General features: G+C 40.8%; 1 protein-coding gene and 1 long non-coding RNA gene across 4 annotated transcripts in view; both read right to left on the reverse strand.

Annotated features, from left to right (window-relative positions):
* sash1a (SAM and SH3 domain containing 1a) overlaps positions 1-23,352 on the reverse strand; it is a 163,211-nt gene that overhangs the window by 119,591 nt on the left and 20,268 nt on the right. The gene's annotated exons all lie outside the window — the stretch shown is intronic.
* Positions 1-23,352, reverse strand: part of LOC146501667 (uncharacterized) — a 55,429-nt gene that overhangs the window by 16,232 nt on the left and 15,845 nt on the right. The window lies entirely within an intron of this gene.

Genomic DNA, 23,352 nt, shown 5'->3' on the forward strand with positions numbered 1-23,352 from the left:
CATTATGAGTTTGCTTCCTACACAAGCCTGAGGCAGGACACACAAAAAGGCATCAATTGTAGAAAAGGCGATTGAGTTTCTATGTCTTATTTCAAGTCCCCACGCAAAAGCATAATTGAATTAAGTTGTTAAAATGAAAGGAAGGAACAGAAAAAAAAATTAATTTAGGGACCATTACTCGCAACCAAATATTATTAGTGGAACGCAATCTACATATGCCTCCATATCATACGTAAACAACAACAATAGAATCTGTCAGGCAGTTCAATCCCCAGAGGAGATGATTCTAAAGACAGACGGTTAGGGCATCAATAATTAAAACAGATGTAATTCCCATTAGCCATCGGAGCATACCCATAAATAGTTAATGTAGTCCTTGTGTCCCTCCCCCCTCCCCCACTTCTCCTCTGATTCCCTTTCTCCTCATAGCTCAGTTCCTCCTCTCATCTTTCATCTAAAGCCTTTTCCTCTCTCCCCGTTCTGCTGCTCATGGCTTCTCCTCTAAAAGACCCCCCCCCCCAACTTCAGAGAATACAAACACATACTAACATACTCATTATAATGGTCCCACTGGGGAGGTTGGATAGGATGAATAAGGAGAGAGGGCAAGGAGGGGGACCTGGAGGGAATGGTGGACACAATTTATGACCCAGCATCATGGGACTTGTTAACTTGAGAGTGAGGCTCTTATGTCTGCTTACATTTCTTCCTACTGACATTGAAAAAAAACAAAAAAACAAGCACTTTCAAGATGAAAATTATAGGGAAATTTTACATATATGACAATGCATGGCTTTACTGTTGAAAAGTTGATCTGCCAAATGGGAATAAAAGACTTGAGAAGAAAAAAAGGAAAGGGGGAGAAAAAAAACAATAACTGCTTTAAGTTTAGCAGCGAAGGAGTTTCTGTACTTCGGCCCGATGAATAATATAGGCAGGATGTAGAGTGGGAGGCTGAAATTGAAACAGCCATCTACTGATGTCGCCCCATCCGTCACCAGACGCCCCTCATTAATCCGCACTCTCCCCCAACATCCAACCTCTCCATCCATCCTCCCTGCTGCTGGCATGTCTCCCCTGTTGAAAGAGTCGCCCGTGAAACTGCAATGCTATCTACGCGCCAGCTGAGAAGCCACTGTCCATCCATCTCCTCGATGACAGAGGGCCTAATGCGCTGGTTTTACAGCAGGCAGAGACAGGCCTTAAGCAATGCCAACTAAAGAGGAGGCCAAAGAGGTTTGCAGACAGTACAAGAAACTCTCTCTAAAAAAAAGAGGGAAAAAAATGCACAAATTAGCATGACAGCTATTTGAAATTTCAATAAAGGTACTTTATCTTCTAGCAAGAGGAGAGTGGACTCTAAAAAGCCAAGCTGACAGTAATTCCCTATATTGTCATTTATAACAGTATGAAACAGCCATATTCGCATAATGAAGTCCTGTCAGGGTTTCTTGACAGGCACTTTACTGGTGACATGCGACCTGCTGTTAAAACTGTGTGCAGGCACTACAATATCTAAGTGAAAAAGCTCAGATTTAATTTGCCTGACCTACAAAGCCAACAGCAAGAACACGCCAATGTACGCTGTTAATCAGCCTAACATCACAGGGTTCCTCGGCATTTGGCTGCGACGAGGCCCTCTGAATTAAAATCGGCTCTCCAGCTGCTTGTGCGCGATGTTTGCATAATAAAAGCACTCCATGGATAACTGCAGTTATCAAAACATATAGGAAATGCAGCAGGGTTGAATTAGCACCGTCGTGACTGAGTGGGACCGCTGACAAGTAGAGACAAGGCATGCTGTCAGCAGCTGATAAGTAAAACTACTGCGTGTTATTTTTTCCCCTTGTTTTTCTTTGAATTTTAAATAATACAAACATTCGTTTGCCACCCAGAGAAACGCACATCCAGACAACTTTCACCTACACGTGAACCCAGAAGACTTCAGTCTCAGTTTGTAATCTAATCTATCACATGAATGAAAGCACTGTGATGAAGGCAAATACATTGCATTTTAGTAGCTACACGTGTTAAGCTTCTTGTTAATGTGAGTATCTAGTGAACCAATCACAATGCAGCAACTCCATGTAGTTAGGCTTATAGACATGGTCCAGACAGCCTACTGAAGTTCAAGCTGAGCATCAGAATGGAGGGGAAAGGTGATTCAAGTGACTGAGTATTTCAAAAATTACATTAATTCAACAATAATAATGTTTAGACAGCTAATGGCAGTCATGAAAATTATAACCTTGCAGATCTGTGTTTTAATACATTTAGTTTGAATTGATTTTATTTAGTGCTTGACCTTAATTTCAGCTGCCTCCTGCAATAATTTGGCAGTTTCTCTAAACAAAAAGATGAAAATGTTTTCAGCGACCTCAGATTGTTGAGACATAGTATGCACAAACACACATTAAAAAAGGGAACTGCCTTTAATTCCATCAGAGGATTTTCCAGGGTTAAATTAAAGTGAGGGTTATAAACCTCATCGTGCTCCATGCGCAACCTAAACCATCTTGAACGTCAGCTTGTTTGGCACCACCACTCTTCCGCTTTTGCCACCAGAATCTATATTCCTGTCTCTAGGGCCAACATTTCTCCCGCTGGAGGGGAGTTGGCAACTCTAAGCACCACAGAAAGTCATTCATCATCTCTCAAAGGAGTGAGCACTACATCAATCTGTCTGTCAGCAGCCTTCCAGACCAATAGGCCCCTCTGACTGACTCTGTACATTCCACACTAGATCTCAACACTTCACAGATTTTAACTCTGCTTATGGCTATGTTCATTATATGGAGCTGCGAAATATAGACATGGCGATAACTAGCAATCCCTCAGTTTACTAGCCAAAAAGAACCAAAATAAAAGAATAATCAGTACACTGTGACACTAATTTCCCTCTTGATAGAGTTCTTGTATTCAGTGTGGGGGTTTGTAATGTATTTTTTATTTATGAAAAACTAGAATACTGACTTTGCTGTGCTGTTATATTTTATTCATTTAAATAATCACTGAGATGGCTTCATTTTACTATACTCTGACACTAGACTGGATGAGAAATCACATCAAGACACTTCGTCAAGAAAGGAATGGCATACAGGCCAAAGAAAAAGTGCTGATTTTCATGCTTTGTGATATTAGTTTCTGTTCTGTAATTTAGTATAGAAATTACACAGGAGGACTTTGATAAATCGGTAGAAGCAGGGGAGAAAGTCTGTGGATTCCAGACATCTCAGGGTTAGAAGCATCAACGCACTTCTGCTCACAGTTGTCTGAATTTTGCCAACTCAGCATCCTTCTCTGATTAGGAATGTAACGGGATTTGTATCTCATCTTACACCAACACATAAATTCACCCAAATATTCTCTTTGGTTTAGAGAAAGGAGGTATGAAAGATGCATAGATTGGAAAGGACTGCAGTCAGATACACAAACACATATGTGGTCAGTGAGGCTTCAGGCTTGACACCGCTTTCCTGTCTGTTTAACAAATACTGAGAATGAACAGTTCTGAACATGATGCCATGAAAGATAACCCTTTAGGAGGTTCAGAAAGCCTTCTTGGTGTGAAAGAGGACCCAATAAGAACCAGATCCTGCATCATATATCAGTGGTAGTATCTTGGTGCTACACCAAACTTTGCAGATGCATGCATGTTGTAGAGACCACTTGAAACAGCTGCTAATGTAGACTACTTTTGTCCATGTTCGGGCTGCTATTGGTCTTTCATTTTTCTCCTGCTACAGAAAATGATAGAGGATATCCGGTACTAAGAATGTTTTTTTATGATGGACTAAAACCAAACTTTTCACAGTGTATCCACCTAAGGTTCTTTGATCTTTTTTGTTCTGGTCATTCCCTTTCAGGTTCAAGCTAACCTTGTACACAGTTAAAATTTGACCTTTGCGCGGGCACGCCACTGCAACCCCCTCTGGCCTCTGCTCCGTAGCTGCTGGGTGACCTCTCGTTTGGGGCTCTACTCAGCTCTTCCCAGGAGGGTGGCATGGTTCCCCCCCCTTTTGGTGGTCCTCCTCGGGTCCTCGTACTCTGGGGCCTCTGGATGTCTGGGGCCTGGATCTCCTCCATACCTGCTTCATGCCGGGACGGGGCTATGGCTCCCCACACTCCCTAGCAGATCGTTACATGGGGAAACCTTTGGAATACAAGCATGCTGATCCACACAGGTGTGCACACAGGTGTACACACGGGTGTTCACAGATGCGGACTACACCTTTCTTGGCTGCTGCCTCAAAGCACATTGTGCGCTGTCTATCTTGCGTGCTGCACAATATCATTTAATATTTAGTATCTACTGTTATCTACTGCTAGCTAGTTTATTGTGATAGTGCTTTATTTTATTATGTTGCTCTTTCTTTGTTTGCTTTCTCTTCTTTCTTTTTTTTCTCCATACAGGTGATCCAGGTGTTTTGTTTGTTTTTCTTTCTTTCTTCCCCCCTTTCTCACCGTCTCTTCTCCCCTCTGGTTTTCTTTCTCTCCCTCTCTTTCATTCTTTCTCCCTGTCCTATCCCCCCAGTCATGTCTGTCCCGTTTGTAGCAACCAAAAATAAAATAAATTCATAATTATAATAAAGGTCAATCAAATGGACCAATATGGCAAGGCCATGATGATCCACTTGGTAAAATAAATCCGCTTGGCATCTTTCTTGGCCTTAAGACAACAATTCTGATGGCTAAAGATCCAAACGGGACAAAAAAAAGAAAAAAGAAAATTTGACCTTTGCATTTAGCACACAGGCTAGGTGCTAGTGCTTGCTGAGGACTGTTCACAAACATGCAGCTTGTGGATTTCCCATAATGCTTCACTTCCACAGGTAGGGAACTATGCAGACACAAACACCAGATGAATGTTTGCCTTTATTTTATTATAGCGCATGGGGCTTTTCAAGGACATGCCACCAATCTCATAGACCAATCACATTTTAATGATGCAAGTACCACAGTTATATTTTATAACTGTTGCTGAATTAATTGATGCATTAATGCACTTAATGCTGCACTCACACTAGGGAAAGACAATGGTGGGCAACTGCAGCACTGCCAAACCTGCAATGAACCTCGTGCAATAAACTTCCAATCATGATGGTTACTTTAAAGGGGAAAAAGGAAAAACATGGTAATCATGTCTGTGATGACTCAGTCAGTTGCCTGAATGACTGAATGCAGAATGCTGAAAAATCTGTGCAAACATTCACAGGGTTTAGTCAGTCCAAGGCAGACTGCAATTGTTTGGTGAGAGGTTGCCTCCCACCAGGTGACCCATGCCTGGTTATTGAAGGTGTGAAACACCCTAAATCATTGGACTACCAGTTGGTCGGGGCATCTACTCACTATCCTGTCATCAAACGTGAAAAAAAGATTTATTGCAACCACTGATTTATCCTAAGTTCCCGCCCTATTTTTACTCTGCTACCAGAAAACGACGTCATAGTGTGACGCATTGCTGTAACAAACTCTTTTCTGCATTTTAAATTTCAGCACTAAGTTGTCAAGTCTGAACTGAAAAGACAATAAATCAATGCAAACCAGCACGGTACACATGGGCGACTAAGCCAGGAAATGAGTGTGTATGTATGCCACCTCTGTGTTCCATTCACAACTCCTCGTAAAGCCTAGCGGTCATGGAATATAAATTCGAAGCATGCCAGCAATCAGATCAGTGACAGCTTTGAATTCAAATGATCATATTAAGGAAAGGGCAGCTGCCGACCTCAACTCTTCTAGCAGTGTTACACTTTCTCATTCCCTCGCTCCAGCCATCTGACAGGGTGCCACTGACAGCCGCAGCCCTCCAGCAACAGATGATTTGTGCAGCAACTTGATTCGGGCCTGCGCTCCCTCCAGCTATCTTTTGACAACCCTCGACGGAGCTCTGAGAGCTTTAAGCTTCTGAGGTGATGATAAGCCACAGGTTAGGGCACTCTGAAAACAGAGGAGGCAAAAATGTGGCTTTTACAGGGATTAGCCATATTGACTCCTCCCCAAAACCCAAATTAACACACAGATGGTTGCAGACGTGCACAGGTGTAGAGTGATACGAAATCCCTAAAACTGCTCTTTTTTTTTCTATGATTAGCCAAGTAAATGCTGTACTATTAAAGGGTGACTTTTGTTCCCTACTAACTTCTGCCCCCCTCTTCCCCCCCCCCTTTCTTTTTTGTAGGGAAAAATGCAGCAGGCAGGACATAATGTGGGGCTAATCCAATGGGATACTCCCAACAATAAAAATACCTTACTGGCAGCGGCTGGTGGAATGACCCATTTTAATTGTGCATGCACTAATCTATCCCACAGCAAAAAGTGCTGCAGTTATACCCAACACTTTCTGCAGCTTAGTGGTGCATTGTGTGGGAGTGGGAGGTCTGGAGGATCAGCAATATTGTTTTTTTGTGGGTCTCAGCACGGCTCACAGAGATGTTTCCACCCTAAGGGCTGTGCTAAATTTAATCCCGTATCAGGAACTGTGCGATGGGTGGTCGCGGATGTGTTTGATCATTTAAATCTTTGATAATTATGTTAGAGTAAGAGAACACACACTGATTGTTAACAACTGATTTGAATCTGGTTGTCCTAGTCTGCCTAAAAATATCCTTTGTTGCACGCAATGATTCAGCATGCAGGCACCCTAAAGATCGAGGTTAAGCCGGGACATGCCATTAGCCTGTCGAGCTGAAAGGCTGTAAAGCAACAGCATTAAACACATTAACTAGCTAATAACAGGCTCTTCTGTCCAGGTTTGAAATATACTGCTTCAATAAAACGTTGGACGAGTCTTTTTCTTTCTGAGAAATGGAAACCAGTGAATCCCGAGAATGAATGTACCTGTTATTGATTTAATGCGTTCAGTCATGAGGGTGATATACACTGTAAATGAGTGGAGGAGTGACTCAGTTTATGTTGAACCTGAAAGAATGATTGGTTATAGCTGACTATTAAAGATGCTTTGTTCCTCATGGTGTAAGCCATCGTCACCCCGTTATGTATACCAGCGCTGTGGCATTTGCCATGGCATCCATTCAATCAGTCACTGCTGCTAGGCAAAATGGACAGTAAGGGGTTTACTGCAAATTCCTCATTGTATAATATAGTAGTTAATCAGCTTTTCTCTTGTTATAAAGCGCAAATAAGACCTTTTTTGTTCATAAAAATCTCACAGCCTATAGGCAATGTTGCCGAAGGTTGGTACTGACATTTGGAACTTCCCATGCATCTTGCAAAAGGTCAAGAATTGTAGCAGGTTCTGTAATGAGTAGTGTGCAGAATGGATCAAAGTTCACAGCAGAAAGGTCAACTGGCAGGGCACGTTTGCCCCCAGGGTCTTCGCTCCAAGTTACTCATCAATAATTTAAATGACCTGTTACTTTAGTTATTGAGCACTTAAGCACACCCATTTATTAGCACACAGGGAAAATACCCACACCCCTATTTCATTTTCAATTTCATTTAAAACCTAAATATTGATATTAGAGAAAATATGCACGTCACAGATATCTTTCATGCTAAATACAGAAGAAGCCTGGTATTTAAAATGTGTAACATTTGATTTAACAGAGTTCAGTGAGACTCATCCAGGGGCTTCTTTCTACCCCCTGGCATCCTGGCTTTCCCCTGAATCAGTTTAAATGCCTGGCAAGAGTCTTCACTCAGTGACATGTTAATCATGCTTGTCATAACAGACACACTTTGTGGTCAGCATCGGCAAAGCCTGTGAGCGAAATGAGAAGGCCGCCCTGTAAAGCTGCCCTAAGTTAAAAATAGAACTCAAAGCATGCGATGATTCAAAGAGTATGTGAATTAATTAACATACATAAATATGGTAATATTATATGTGACTCATAAGCAGCATATCAGCATTAATTCAATTCTTTTCACCCTGCTGTTACCATTAATGCAAACAGGAATGAGGAGAGGAAGAAATGTTAGTATTGATATCTGAACTGCTTGTAATATGGACTCAAATTATTCTACTTAACATTGATTTTACTTTATTGTAGACCTGAATACATCCAGAGGTCATAGGAAGAAGTTCTCTGTTATAAGTCCACAACAGAAAAAGTGCTAGAGATTTTGGTCCAATGTGTAGTTAGGAGCACCACCCTGTGCTACATCGAGGTAGGTAAACAGTATTTTTGGCACAACTTGTGTAATCCAATACAAACCAGCAACCATGAAGCAAACACTGGCTTCGTAAAGTTGATATAATTCTTAAAAATCTGTAGAGGATGTGTTATCTGAGTGCCGATTACTTTTTTAGATAGTGATCTCAGCATCTTAGTGTAACATGAACAGTGTTACATGAATACTGCACAATTTTGGACTTTGTCATTTTGAAAATGAACAGACAACGCCAAAAACCTGCACGCTGAAAAAAATAACTATAATGACCTTTCATACAAATATCAGTGTCACCTTTCATACTGCATAAAATTTATTTCAAAACGCGCACAGACACACAATCATCAAATGTGAGAGTTAATAATCTCTCTGATATCTTTTCAACAATAAGCCAGCTAGCAAGCAGCCCCCCTGATATCCTGCTTAGCTGCTGCTGAGCCAGGATCCGTGTTGCTCTACATCCTGTGTTAGAGATAAGAGATAAAGAGCGGTCCAGGCCGGTGCCACCAGTACAGGCTGATAAGCACGGCTACAGGCTCGGTGGTCTGCTGGCACATCACTGTCCACACCAGACCTCTGTAACAGATAAGACCTTACATCCTTACAAGACCTTCACGTGAAACAGATGGAAGCAATGATAAAAAAAAAAAACTAAAGTGGGATTTTTAAAAAAAGTAGAGTAAAAAGCAAAGTCATGGATTTAACCTAATAAGTAAGAATCTTACTGGGATCCAAAACAGTAGCTGATTCCTCCACATAAGTTTTAAAAATAGCCGGCCTCAGGCTCACTGGAAAAAAAACCTGCCCTTTTCATCACTGAAGTAGAAATGACAAGGTCGGATAGATTGCATCTGTAAGGCACCGCTCGGTCCTCTAAACCAAATCTTTGCTGAATTAATGTCACAGAGTCATGTTTGTAACCCCTTGCTGAACAAGTGTGGCTCGCATACCTGCGATATGTGTATTTATATTGAGGTCTTTGGGGAGCTGCTTTCCTGAAACATCTGAGACACCTCTGACACTAAAGTCAAATTCTTTCTGTCTGAGCCTGTGAGCCCTCCTTCTGAGATCAAGCATGTCCCCAAACTACTGACAGTGCAGAACTCCAGAGAAACAAAGAGGAGACAGAGATTCTGCAGGAAGAAAAAAAAGAAGTTTGGTTCGGAGTAAAATCTGTCTCTTTCCTTTAATGTTCACAGCTAACTTTGAGCTATGGTTATTTAATCAAACATGTGATTAAAACAAATCTAGCAGGAACTGAAGCCAATCTTTACCAAACCACAATCCATTTCCCAGCAGCAGCAGTAGCAGCTGTCCTGTGGTATACCAATACGCGGAACTGTAATTGGGTGAATCTCATTGGAAGAAGAAAATTGGCTCATTGAGATTTAACAGCAGGCTATCAGTCGAGGTGTGCTACCGCATCACAGATAGGCACTAGTCTGGGCGAGTGAACGACTGAGCGAGCGGATGAGCGTGAGCTTGTGTGTATTGTAAGTGTATTTTAGGACCATACAGTGCGAACGATTCTAGCCTACACACCAGATGGTGTGTGGAGCCATTCAGAGGCCAATCTGAGGTAACGTGGCATCAAATAATTGGAATCCTATTCAAATGTACCATGTATAATGGAAGGCGCTTTTTGACAAATAACAAATCTCAGCCTATTAGAGACAATTTACAGAAATCTGGTTGGCAATGCACAGAATGATGCCAAAAGTGAACACCCAGCACTCTCTAATAGGTAGGTGTGTTTTTCTGCATTCTTACCTGCTTTGCGGTAAGCCTTTCTTTAATTAGCAACTTTTTTTCTCAATTACTGATTTAATCTATTGTGTGTTTTAACAGCATTACCGCTTTAGCTCATGCATTAGAACTTTACACAACGTATGGTTTTGAACATTGCTGGCTGCTGCCTTTTCCTTGCTTCGCGAATGATGACCGATTAAAAATGATCAGCTATGAAGTGCCAACAGAGACAACTAATATACTTAAAAACCACACTGGTGCCGAATCTCCCCGCAACAACCTGGCAGGATGCATCAACTCCCAGCAGCACCATCGCCCGCCATCATTCCCTGTGTGCCTCTGCATCTGTTGCAGTCTGAGAGGCAGATGTTCCTATGAGGAGAGGCAGCAGGCAGATAGAGCAACCTCCACCCTCCATTCCCCATATGATTACCTCTCTATCTATCCGACAGCAACAATAGCCCGCCCACCCCCCACGCCATCCAAGCACCACCACCTCTCCCTCCAGCAGTCCTTTGTATGAGCTTCATCGACTCTCGTTTCCAGACAATTAGGATGGATAACAAGAGGTTGGAGGCCTACTGCTTGCTCGCAGGACGTACAGACAGCAAGGGATTGTAAAAGGCCACTTAACAGTAAAAAAAAAAAAAAAACGGTTGTTTACTCTGGTAGCAATGGCATATTTTTGGCACCCTGGTGAATCTTCATTTGTGTAATCCTGCATTTAAAAAATGTTTAGGAAGGGCTTTGGCCAGGTTTCAGCTGAGCAGTGAAAAGAAATATTTTACAACGGTGGGTTTTGATGGCAGAGATCTGGCCCAGGGCCATATCCGACTGCTGTTAGGGAGAATAATGATGAATATCTGAGGTGCCATTAATCTTTGTCAGGTACGTGTGAGGCAGACTGTGTGCGTCCTGTGTCACACCACATTTCCCCTGGAGCCAGGTGGTGACTAGACAGTACAAGGTCAGGAGGAAAGGTCAGAGAGCATCAGTGACAGGGGGACACACATTCATAAAAATCACTTAAACCTAGTAGCTGCTTGATTTAAATATGGAACATGTCTGAACACTTAAGTATCTATTGTCTAGAGGTGTCTATGCTGACTGGAAAATGATAAATGGACTTTAGAGGGTGGTGAATAGTGTTGCTACACTGGCATATACTACACCACCTTGTATGCATGGAGACAGTGTGTGAACATGACTTGCAGCACTGTTCATTTCCCACTAACATTTGGGATCTTTGCTCGAATTGGACTTGGACTATTATTGGAAGACAGAAAATACATGGCTACATGTACTGTAATGTGTGCCAGAAATCTCAGCTAGCTGGCTCATGTTAATCCTTTGAAAAACTTCAAAGCAAGATGCAACTGTAGGACCTAGGCAGGGTTTGTAATTTCGTATTGATCACAGTCAGAGAACAGGGGTGGGGGGAAAAAGAACAACTCGGCACTAAAGTCTAATATGTGCTGCTGTATTGATTGTAGATTCACGGTTGGACGTGTCAAGTATTGGGTGTCATTGTGAAAAGCTTCCATTCCATATGTCAGAGTACACCCACCCAGAAATCCACACATGCAGACGTATTTACAAATATGCATAGACACACACAGAAGCATACACGCTCCAGTGATTAAAGAAAAAAATCAACGCACAGACAGCATCAGCAGCAGATTTGGATTGGCTCGTTGATTTGGAGAATAATTAGGTTATACATTTTCTTCAGGGATGCAACCATCCAATACTTGTATTGGAAACTCTGTCAAATAGGTGGATTGGGTATCTGAGACAAAAGGTCAATCCATCTAGCCGTCCGCTGTGCTTTCCTCATCTCCCTCTCTCGCTCTTTAATTTTAATTTAACAATATTTAGGATATTTATACTGCGCCTCCTCTAATTGTCATCAAATTGATCAACATTATTTTCTCTCCTCACCGATTTACAAAACTGGGCTGAATTCTTAGTCTCTTCACCAGCTACTTCTCTCCATCTAGAGTTAAGAAGATTTCTCTTTGCTAACACACAAGCTTTACCACCGACCCAGCAGCTAGGATGCAAGTTGAAAGTGAACTGTACATCACCCCTAACACAGCCAAAGGGAATCAAGTAAGACTACAAGGAAAGCCAGGAAAATATGCCAACTGCCCACTCAGCCAATCACGCGTAGGATGTCAGCTGAGAAGGATATCTTGTGGGACCGGGTGGGGGGGGGGAAAAGCCCCTAGGGTACTAATAACCCTGTTCAGGATATGCTATCGGCCATCAATATGTCAAGAATACATGTGTCCAAGCATTGATAATGCATTGGATGCTTTAGCAGCTATTTTATCCAAAACTAGCGATATATTTTTGCTGCTGCTCCTGGATAAAATCATTGATTCATATTTACACAGTATAGCTCACTACTTTTAAAACTCCTGATGGTTATTAATCTGAAGCAAAATGTCTTGTGATAATAACTGCAGGCAGCAAAAGTCTCCGCTTTCTTATAAAGCTGTGGGTGACTCATGTTTTTATTATCCCGGATGGAATTCAAGGCAGGCTCCTCAACCCCAGTTAAATGCAAACAGGAAGAAAAAATAGCATACAGCTAGATGAAAAGCTCCTATCCGCCTTTACTTAAAAACATCCTTCTCCATTCAAGACGTTTGCTCATTGTTAGCTCTTTTCTAAAACCTGACTCCTGCTGAGGGAAATCACAGCTCTGTGCCCCACAGCCACCTGGTTCAATGTGCTTTGCATGTTAACTAAAAATGACACACAACTAGAATACACAATTTAAGCAAACAGCGGGAACGGGGACATTAGTTATCCTTAATGCAAAGAGCACAGAGGGAAGAAGAATGAGGATGGGAACTGAGGCGCTGCTTTTTCATTATTCTGGAATTTATCAGTAAAGCTGTTCCTCTTTAATCTTTTTCCTCTATCGCTTCTCTCCCCGTCCGTCTGTTGGTACAAAATCTGGCCACAGCCCTTCTTGTGGAATTAGCCTCATTAGCAAATAGCCACATTAACTTTACCACAAACCTTTTCCCATAATGAAATGGATGCCAAAGCAAGAGTATTTTGACTTGCGATGCCAACATACCACGTGGGAGGTGTCTTGGTCTCTTTGACCAACTTGAATAACCCTACTTAAAATCTTAAACTTATCTTGATTTTGAAACCTATTTCGAGAACACTGAAAAAGCATGTTACTTGTTTTTAAATGCCCGGTCATTTGGATACCATTGTCTTGAAAGAGACTTGACCTATTGTGTTATTGCTTATCCACTGACTACACGAGGCGTTTCCAGCCACAGCCAGGAAATTCATCTTAAACAAAATGCACTCAATTAAACATAAATGTCCACTTATTAACAATAACCTATGAGTAATTGGAGTAGTCATTTAGTGGAAGCACGGTCACGTATTATTGTTTCTCCATCACATAATCTGTCTTGCTTCAACAAAAGGAAACATAGATCTTAACGCACAGGTATGTGCAACAAACTGCCAACTGGTTGTATTCTGGTTGTTTTCCTATATATAAGCAAGGTTGCTGAGCACTTATGTCATTTTGCAGTGAAAGCACTATTTTTGGAGGAACTTCTCAGTCTGGTTGGACTCTTGAATAGTAGTGAAGTGGATTTATAGTTAATGCAAAATTCTGTGTGTGGGGGACAGCAGATTTGTGATTTTCAGTGATTTATCACTGTTAAACGCCATATTATTACAAACAGATAGCATGTAAGTTCCAACTTGACCCCATTTGATCAAAAACTGATGGCAACCCGACTTCATCTTATTGTTGTTTCATCATCGTCTCGATGCACTGAAGTTGCTTTGAAGATGGCAGCTGACTGAGGTGTCACAGACATGGTTCCTGTCAAAGCAACCGTTTTAAAGGATTGCATGTTCATTGCATATTGCAATAATTTTGGTTGTGCTGCAGTCTCCAACCACTATTTTACTTAGTGTAACTGTAGCATTAGACAAATGCAAAGCTCAGTACACTTCTAGGCGTTCTTAATTGCTGATCATACAATGTTTTAATTATTTAGCTGTCAGTGAAGCATTTTAGATTCAAGACATTTCCATTAAACAGACCAACATCTTTTTGTGAATCGTGAGAGCAACGGCGTGACATTCTGGGAGCAGATCTGGCCCAGAACAAGTACTCAAGAGGTGTTATTAAAGGATTCCATGTTCCCATATGCTGGCCTTCATCTGAGAGACGTTACTCTGTGTGTCTGCATGTAGGGGGCCGAGAGTAGGGTTGTTCACTGGACGAAGCAGTGCAGAGATAATGTGGTTTTGTCAGGAAGTGTGAGGCTGAACTGATAGGTGTGAGGAAATTTGTGTCACACTAAAAGAAGTAGGAAAAGAAATGGTGGATAGAGATTGGACGATGTACAGGGAAAATGAAAATAAGGAAAATGTGTGACAACTGTAAACATGTGTCTATATATAAAATGCACGCACACACAGTTGCGTATATATTGAGGTTGTCAGATAGGGTTGGTTAATAAACAAGAATCAAAATGTTGTAAAAGTCCGGTCTTTTCTTTTCCACCAGCTTAAGAAAATAACTCCCCAGTTATGGGCAATCCTTTTCTTCCTATTGTAAATGTTAAATGTACAAATTTACAAATGTAACTAAAATGCGCAGGCTGTGTTTTCCTACCTGCTTCATTAGTGTCACAGTCAGTGAAAAGATCCTGTGCCTATAAAACCTTAACATTCACTTTTTATTCATTTTCAAAGAATACGATTCGTTATACAGCGGCACAGGCTACAGGTAAATATTTATCCTTTGAAGAGGAATTTGCAGAACAAGGCAGAAGTAAATGGCTGTGTAAGAATTTGTCTAGGCTAATATAGTACCAAGTTGGGTGCACAGCCAGTAGAGGCTGGTTCAAAGGCTGGAGTTAAATGACTCATTAATGAATATGTATAGCCTCATCTGTCAAGCCCTTCTTGCTTCTGTTTACAATTTATGCGCGAGTGTGTGTGTGCGGTTATATATGGTCCATGTGCGCTTATTCCAGCCACCCGAGCACGAATTTACCAAAAGTGTTAACAATGACATAATTACTTTAACAAAAACATTTTAATTAAACGAAAACGGGGCTTAATTAAAGGCTGTAATATTAGATCACACTAACGTTCAGATGCGCACGCTCACACAAAGTGCAGCCTGGTCTGCAGCGAGCCTCAAATATATTCCGTTGAGGACCCCGATCGATGGGGATCGCCCTGTTAACATTGCAGATGGCCATCATGTGAAAGGTATCATGTGGGAATCAATCACGACAGCACCACTGAGCGCTGGAGATTCCACAGGGATAAGTTCGCTCAAATCTGACGGGCTGGGATTTGGCACTCCAGAGCTTTGCTTGTCAAAATATTGATTTAGAAATAATTACTCAGACTGCTTAGCGATTCCTTGCATGTTTGCCAGTATCCTGCCTCAGCCTCAGCATCTTTCCCTCATGTCACTGCAGCAACCTAGGCCTTATTTCTCTGCTGATTAGACGTACCAAACATAATTTCCCAGAGAGCAGTCTGTTTTAAAATACAGCTCGAGCAGTCAGCTTCTCCTGCAGCGAAGGCTAACGGAGCCGCTAGTAAGTAATTACCATCAAAGCTGGTTGGTTAGCATACAAAGTATGAGTGACAGCTATAAGCTCCCTACTTGCTGATTGTATCACCGTAGATACAAATAATTGAAATACACTATCACACCAACAGATACGCAATTGCTTCTTACTTTCACTGTAACCTTACTTTCAGCAAAGGAGGCAAGAATTCAAACAAAGCCAATTTTCTCTTGCTTGGATCAAAGAGAACTTCCAATTACAACACTGCAAGTCTGTAACGTAGGTTTAAAAAAAAAAAAAAAAAAAAAAAAAAAAAAAAAAAAAACACACTCAGATTTACTCTGTACTAGACAGATGGCTGTAGCAGCAATGAGGCCCGCGGTTTCACTTATTGCTTGGTGTTGTACAACGGCTAATGTATGCGCCACTGTTCAGGCTGCCACGTGTCAATAAAGTCAAAACAGTGGCATAAATATCCATTGCAAAAACGGAAAACAAACCACGTGGAGCACATCATGCACAACATGTAACGAGATATTTCAACTACTGCGGTTTGCGTGGGTTTTTTCCTGGCATTTCATTTCAGACGAGACAATTTGATAAAGAGTCCGTGCAGACCATCCGCCTTAATGGCTCAGCGGGGTTAAATGAGCAGGAGACACGCTGACTTTAAGTGCTCTAATAGCAGTGGATCATATAACCCATTGCTACTGCCCTGCTGTAATAGACTAATTAAACCTCTGTGCAATACATAAGGCAGCAGCTGAGCACATTTTCTTCTGCAAGCTCCCAATCCATTTCTCACGCTTTCTGCCAGGTTACAGCCCAAATTAGGGGAGGGTCGGACTGTAATTCCCTTTGCACATCTCATAAACTGGACATGATGACAGGAAAGAATAAATTTCTGAACAAAGCATAACTGCACCATAATCAGAATCTGAGCAACTGGCCAATACTAGTTGATTTTTGTTTTAAAGGACTGTTATTGTCACAATTGCCTTCAATATTGGTGGTTTAAACACAAGAATTCGCAGTTTATGTAGCAACACAGGGAACCTTCACTAAGAAACTATAAGAGCGTCTTCAAAATTAGAGACCCCCCACACCAGATGCAATTTACACAGCATATGCTTCTAATAATCAGTGTGTGGCAAAGCAGAGTCTAGACTTCCAAATGTTTCTGATTAGCCCTCAGCACAAGTAGCTAGAAAGTCTGTGATTAGATATATTAAAAACACATTGAAAATTTCGCAGATGAAATTTAAAATAGCTTTGAACTACACACTGTGACCAAAGATTAAACAGCTCGGCAATGATAGAGAGGATAAATTTCACGAATTATGCAAATTCATGTGTCATGGTTTGATGGTTATGTCACAAAACATTCGCCTTCTTGGGTTATAGTGGCTTTTGAAAATACTTAATTTTTTCCCCCTCAGCTATTGAGTAAGCATGCTTGCAAAACCTCCACAGAACTAAAGCGTGGCCTGAGTTAACATAACAACCATGTTAAGCACTGAAGGGTTTGAAGTTGGGTCTCTGCTCAAGACCCTTCATCTAGACACAAATCTCCTTATCCACAATTACACCATATTTACCGTAGGTATCCTATTAAAAACTGCTGTGTGGCTTAGCCAAGTTCGGTGAGAACAAGAGCGCTGGTTATTTAACCTTTGCCAACTTGTGTAGCAAGGCAGCTCTTGTCTGAGTCCTGAGCATTAGTATAACAGCATCACGCTCCCTGTAAACACCCTCTCATTACTTGTCATCTCAAAATGAATGCTATTTACTGTATCATGATTAACAAGCCTCACAATGGAGCAGCAGCACCTCTGTTGCCACGGCTACTCAATCCTGCCAAGTTAATGACCACCTCTGCGCAAACACACAGTCCCTGAATGATCAACCCCAAGAAAGCTATGGGCTAATTTGCGCCACTGGGCTCATCTCTATTAACCAAATTCTCTTTGCTCAGTGGTAATAAGACATCAAATACTGGCAGATGGTTAGTATACCTGTTGAGGCCAGCTTCTTACTCTTCATGGAGCTTATCACCCGGGTCATTTGAATAAGGACCAAACTCATCCTACCATCATCAGCTTATGCATAAACTCCTGCTAAAACCCATGAATTGCTCCTGCTTTGTTTTCAAGCTCATCTATGAAGAGGTGTGGGTGTAACAGAGGCATGTCATAGCACAAACAGCCCAACCAATAGCCCAATAGCACACCCTTGAGTTGACTAATCCAAGTCATTACTCAATTCTTGGCTAAGGAAAATGGTCATGGCTATTGTGTGACCCTCAAGAGGATAAATTAACCTTTTCAAACCACAAGCTCATGACCCGCCCCAGAGATGACCGGCAGGACTTGCGTCTACTAATCAAATGTAAAAGTTATTGTCAAATGTAATTAAATCAAATGGGGCTCCAGCCAATACTTATTTACATGATCAATTATTTGCCCAAATACATTTTATTACTTGGTTTGAATAAGAAAATAAATACTATGCACTGAAAATAGAAAAATAATAAAATTCTCAAAATGTAAACACCCAGAAACATTTAGAATTACTTTTACATTTGGAGCATTAAACTAATGCTGCAAATACAAATCATTTTAAAGATCTCAATAAAATATCAAGAGCATATAAAAGTTATTTTACAATATGTACAGTACTGTAACACCTTTAGGCCCACACACATTTTTTAGGTCTGCCACTTCCCCTGTCCTTTAATTTTACAGCGCCCCCTCTTTTTTTTGTTGTTGTTTAACCCTGTCATGCGTGAATTATGACAACCTCGAGTATCTTTATTCATCTTTAGGCCTGACAAGATCAATAAAAACACTCAATCCTGATTGAGGTTGTCATAATTCATGCATGACAGGGTTAAATAACAATAATTATAATGAAACAAGTCATACATCTATAGTAACATTAAACAACCAGTGGGTATGGAGTGACCCATCAGTGTCCAATGTAGTGGTTTATGTGCAAGTGTATCATCAAAACTGACACAAATACAAGAAAACAGCCTTTGAATAGCTGCCCACTATAGTGACCACTATGCATGAAAGGGTTAATTAATTTATGTTTTTTGTCAAGATATGCAAGTCACTGGTTGACAGCACTGGTACATCTCTTTTGTTAGCCTTTTTTATGCCTGAATAATTCATTGGTCACTGTTAAGTGGCCTAACACAAAACAAAAACAGAACATTCCTCTGAAAATGGTCAGGTACAAGAACTGGGCTGCAAATAAGTAACAAAGTGTCAAAATAAATGCTTTAAAAGACCTTCAGAAAGCCTGGAGAACTATTGCTCAAGAACACTTTAATAGAAGCAGAAGAAAGTGTGGCTTGATGGAAGCAGAACACAACGAAATGAGGAATGGCTTAAAACTTTTGAACAGTATTTTACATCTAGGATTCATAGAACATTAGCTAGTCTGCTATGAATTGGCCAGATGCCATTTAGCATTTTTTTAAATGCTCTAAAGTTAGTCATGGTGTGTGTCTAATGATGTACATACAGCAGAACTGCATGACTTTACAGGCTCTTCCTAGTCTACTGAAAGTGGGGTCTTCTAAACATTAAGGCTGTGTATTCAAGAAAGCAGACGGTTCATGGTAAAGAACAGAAGACATAGAAATCAATTCGGGATGTAAAATCTTCACAACAAACGACTCAAAAATAGATTGACAGCTTCTTCTTTAATCCTTTAATCCTCATTAATTATTTTAGCAGCTTCACTTAATTGCAGCGCCTGAGCATAAAGTGTCTGAGCAGAGCTCTACACCCAACCGTCAGGTAAATACTGCGCTTGGTACCAGTGCGTGACCGTGTGGCCGCTGCCATCACAGAGGCAGCATTAGCAGCTTTTCACAGAGGAGGGTAATGACGAGTTCTGAGACCAGCTATTCATGCAAGATAATGATAATAGCATTTTGGTGCCATGGCTATCATTAGCTCTAAATGAGTATCAGTGTGAGGGACTTGTTCAAGAAAAACAGATATCAGTACTTTGGAAACATTCAAAGAATAATCAGGGTCTTGTTTTAGCATGTCACTACTTTTATGTAATCGTATGCTTTTAACCATTTTTTTGTATTTCTTGTAATGCTAAAACGAGAGTGATAATTATATGCTTTAGATGAATGTGCACATTATTTTTGCGTGCAGACAATTACAAAAAAATAGCTACTTTTACTTTGACGGGCAATATAACAGATCCCTGCAGTTTTATAAGGATCATGTCGCTCAGAAGTGGTATGAGCTGCTGTCATTTGAATGTATTATTATGAATGTCTGGTGTTTGCAATACAGAAGGCAAAAGTTGAGCAGTGGGGAACCTTGCAGGGAGTTCTACTGGGCATTTCTCTGTTGTCACGTTGCTACTCATTTACTCCCAGCAGGGATTTCAATTTCAAGCGGGAGCAGTGTTAGGAACGAGATGCAACTTCAACAGAATATACACTGACATCTACAATCACAGTGTCTGTAGGGAGACCTGCATCTCATTATGACTGACACTTTTATACTCCCAAGCCATTTGGTACCAATTAGAATCAAACTGATACTCACATTAGCACATTAGCGTGGTAATCACAAACAACTGTTGCACTTGGCCTAAAATGGCTTGTGACATCCCTAGTCTTTGCACAATTAGAAGTGCGGTTAGCTTTGACACCATGCATTGTGGAGAATCATCATGGGAAGTTTTCCCATGAAGTTTTGGCATGGGAAGCCAAAACTTCCCAAAACTTCATGGGAAGTTTGGGCTTCATAGGCAGTTGCAAAAAAAAGAAAAATAGAAAAAAAAAGACGACCCTCGGAGTCATGTTGTATATATTTCCATCTAGAGAAAAACATACAGCTGTAAACGTGAGTGCAAACTTGCAAACAGTATCAAGAGAGAAGAGAGGGAAAAAGGTCTTCAAAGATTGGCTAGATTACAGTTGTTTTTTTCTATTTTTTAAAAATGTAGTGAATATATTAACGACATCTAAAGAATGTCTTCACTATTTCAATAATTGACCTAAACAGAAAGCGCAGTTGCTCGTTATTGAGCAAAATAGCACGTAATGGCAAAAATAGCAGCTTTATTTTTCTCCGTTTGGCAGTCTTCTGAAAAAATATCAAAAAACTATTCCGACTGTAGAGATTAGTTTATAAAATATATATGCTTTTGGATTATGCAACACATTCTCATACCCCACATGTGAAGTGAAACTAATGTTTGGTTTGTTTTACCAGATCTACTTGGATAAGTTTAGTAAAAGAAAGGGATTCGGTTAAAAATAGACCCTATCACAGGATTCTGTGTTACTCATGCAGGCCTAGAAAGTGGTTGGCCACCTCCAGGGAACCTCTTGTCACTCAGATGGAAAAGAAAAGAAAAAAAGTATCTCCAGACTGGTTGGTGATTGGTTACTGGAAGTGACAACGTACAAATACTTCGTTACTGTACTTAAGTAGATTTATCGGGGAGCAGTGAGTGCAGGTGTCCGTAGGCTGTGACCTCGGTACTTTATAGCATTTAGCTAGCGCTACAGAACAGGAGTCAGCATGAAGGAAGAAACTTTTTCTAACTGTCATGAAATTTCAAATCCAGCGTTACTGTCAGCTCAGAAAACACCAGCAAACACACAAACTGTTTGTGTCCAGTTTGTTGCACAGTCTTTTCCTAGCTAAAGGTACAGCTGCTGTATTTCTTATCAGAAAAGAGCCTGATAAGTTCACTCAGAGATGGACAAAGACAAGAAAGACCAGACAGGAGAGGAAGAAGAGAGATTATACTTAAAGTTAAGGACTTGCTCAGTGATGCTTAAACAGTTTTCATTTTTAATCAAATATTCGCTATGTATATGAAGCGTTTTGGTAGATTATGTATTTCTTATTGTAAAACTTCCTGCAGAACAAACAAGTACACCAACTTTGTACAATTCAAATGTTGCATGAAAATACTCTGTAGTTTTTAAATGGGGTAAAGAGGTTAGCTTGCTGTCCTGTAGTGAATTTATTGTGAATTTATTTTATTTTTTTATTGGTGTACAGTGGTTTGGTTGCTAGCATATGCCACGTTTGGCTGCAGTTTGCATGGAAGATGCCGTTTTATCCGCAAACACTGGTTAAGTACTTAAATAGCAGTAAATAAGCCAGATTTAACCAATTTTTACTTTAAAGGCAAGCATACCGTTTCTGGTTTGCTTTGCCCTTTTTATAGTTTTCCCACTCTTGATGAGTATTTAGCCAGTGATAAATTGGTGTCTTTATTGTAAACAAAAGGCAACAGCAAAAACACATTTTTCCCCTGTGACCTGTGGTTACAAGGGAATCTCTAAGCCCTGAGTGACTGCCTTTTTAAGTAATCTATTCACAGCAACCAGTCCAGGAATACTCTTTTTTTTCTCTTTTTTTCCCCCCTAGCAAGCAGTGGTTGCCAGGGTGTAGCCAACTGATCTCTAGGCCTGTGTGACTGGGGCCTAAAATCACATTATTACAAATATCTTAAAAAAATAAATAAATAAAAAAAATTACAACATTTTTGCAACAATCAGAGAGGTCACCTACATAATGAGCTGTCGTTTAACCCCCCCCCCGGCTCAACACCACTCACGCTTTTCTCATAAGGTCAGGCTGTTCCCCTGCTTCCCTGCTGTCATATTAATTTGACTGGAAATGCTTGTCTGTTTTTTCACTAGCCCAGCATCTAATTTCAAAAAGCTCCCACCTTTGTTGTGTGTGTGAGAGACAAACACAGACAGGTTGGGTCAGACAAGCATGCAATCTGTTCTTCCCTATCTTGATTTCTAGTGGTGGTCGTCTGCTGTCGCCTCATCCAGCATGGGCATCGTGTGCAGGTGCTCCATGCATGCATTTGCATTAATGCACCTGATGCAAGCTAGAGTCAATCGAAACGCGAACAGCTACGCAACACACAATGCAGCAACAATTCCACGAGTGATACAGCGCCCCGCTGTTTTGCGAGCAGAGAATCTTGCCTCGCCGTGCACAAACACTTATCTAATTCATCACAGTGCACGCAAACAAAATTAAAGCAAACGCTCGAGAGATTCCACCTGTAGAAAATCTTACGGTGACTACTTTGGAACGGTGATGAAATGTCACACTGTGACAAGGAAGCAGAATGCATGTTTTACTGAGTTGAGTACAGATACCTGCAGCCACAAGGGAGAAATTCCTCCAAGTACAGTCAAATTACATTTGTCATGTATCATAAGGTAGAAAAGCAGGTACTAAAGATAAGTGAAACAGCTGCTATGAGTAAAGTCTCTCCCAGAACACACATTTGAATAACCCTTTACTGCATATATATTTTCTTAAGTGATTTTAGCACAGTTCTCTCTGACCTCAAAGGATCAGGCACACAGATGTTAAAATTGGAAAACAGCAACTTTTGCCAATGCAACACAAATAGAAAACATGTGAATGCTTCTTTTTTTCTTTGGTTGCTTTCTCTCACTTGGTGGTGCCTCCCATCCACGAGTAATCTTGAGCTTTATTTGCCTTGACAAAAGTGCAGACTGTATTTGCCCTTCAGTGACTTAGCCTGCTCCCATTTATCCCTTAAAGAGGAAGGAAGGAGGCGAATAATGCACAATTAACACTTGTATAGCAACACAACATGCAAACAGTTTAGACAACAAAGCACAGTAACGACAAATATTTGGCAACACAAAGAATTTTGGCAAAAGGGAAATGTGAAAGAAACATCTGGAAGATCTTCAATGGTAATTGTTGCCATGGTAAAACTGAAGCACTTGAACCGTTGATTTGAGGTTCTCTTCTCCTTGCTGTGCTGCTGATTGATAATCTAAAATATTGGATGGATTACATTTTTTTTTTGTCAACTCTGCTTC

This window comes from Neolamprologus multifasciatus, chromosome 15, assembly GCF_963576455.1.
Source record: "Neolamprologus multifasciatus chromosome 15, fNeoMul1.2, whole genome shotgun sequence".
Lineage (NCBI taxonomy): Eukaryota > Metazoa > Chordata > Actinopteri > Cichliformes > Cichlidae > Neolamprologus > Neolamprologus multifasciatus.